Genomic DNA, 911 nt, shown 5'->3' with positions numbered 1-911 from the left:
TTTCCATCAGTGGTCGTTAAAGTTCATTGACTCGGACATTGTTACTTAATTGTTTCCTTGTTTTATTTAGGTACTCTAGCGAGGGTGTATGCATACGCGTTCACGGTCTCGTAAGAGAACTCTGGATAAAGCCGAGGAAGAAGTTGTGGTGGTTTGAAGGGAAGTTTTTGAAGAAGAAAAGAAGGTAGAAGAAGAAGAGAAAGTCGAGGAACCAGTTTTAGTAGTGATGGGAGATCAAGCAGAAAATCCTAAGGCTTTGATGGTTCTCAGCCTAAGATCAATGACATTCTGTCAAGCATCATCAGGCCAGCCATCAGGGCTAACACTTTTAGATCAAGTCAAGAACGATTCAGATGATAGAAATCAGTTCAGTTTGGGGGTTCTCCTACTGAAGTCCCCAACATGCACATCAGATTTCATCGAGATCTGCGATACTTTCAAGTTCAATGATATGACTGAAGATGCTATCAAGCTACGACTCTTCCCATTCTCTCTGAAGGATAAAGCTAAGTGCTGGTTACATTCTCTACCAATAGGGTCTATCACCACTTGGGAATATCTTGCTCAAAAGTTTCTCACTAAATTCTTCCCTATGGCGAAGACTGCTGCAATTAGGAATGCTCTTACTCAGTTTGCACAGCAAAATGAAGAATCTCTGTGTGAGGCTTGGGATATAAGGAGATTCTAATGAAGTGCCCACACCATGGCATGCCTGATTGGATGATTATAAACATCTTTTACAATGGATTGGGTGCTACTTCTAGACATATGCTCGATGTAGCATCAGGAGGAACCTTGTGGGCCAAGAGCTACGATGAAGCTTATGAATTGATTGAACTGATGGCTGCTAATAAATACTAGAATCCTTCTCAAAGACTACTCCGGGAGAAGTAGCTGAAATTCTGGAGTTG

General features: G+C 41.6%; 1 non-coding gene across 1 annotated transcript; it reads right to left on the bottom strand.

The window, feature by feature from the left end:
* Nucleotides 1-607: 607 nt before the first annotated feature.
* Nucleotides 608-710, bottom strand: LOC141702769 (small nucleolar RNA R71). Its single transcript, XR_012567255.1, has one exon. It is a non-coding gene; the product is annotated as a small nucleolar RNA R71 (small nucleolar RNA).
* Between the last annotated feature and the right edge of the window lie 201 nt (nucleotides 711-911).

Source organism: Apium graveolens, unplaced genomic scaffold (assembly GCF_009905375.1).
Source record: "Apium graveolens cultivar Ventura unplaced genomic scaffold, ASM990537v1 ctg5671, whole genome shotgun sequence".
NCBI lineage: Eukaryota > Viridiplantae > Streptophyta > Magnoliopsida > Apiales > Apiaceae > Apium > Apium graveolens.
Note: the sequence above shows the minus strand (reverse complement) of the source record. Positions and strands in the feature narration are given on the sequence as shown.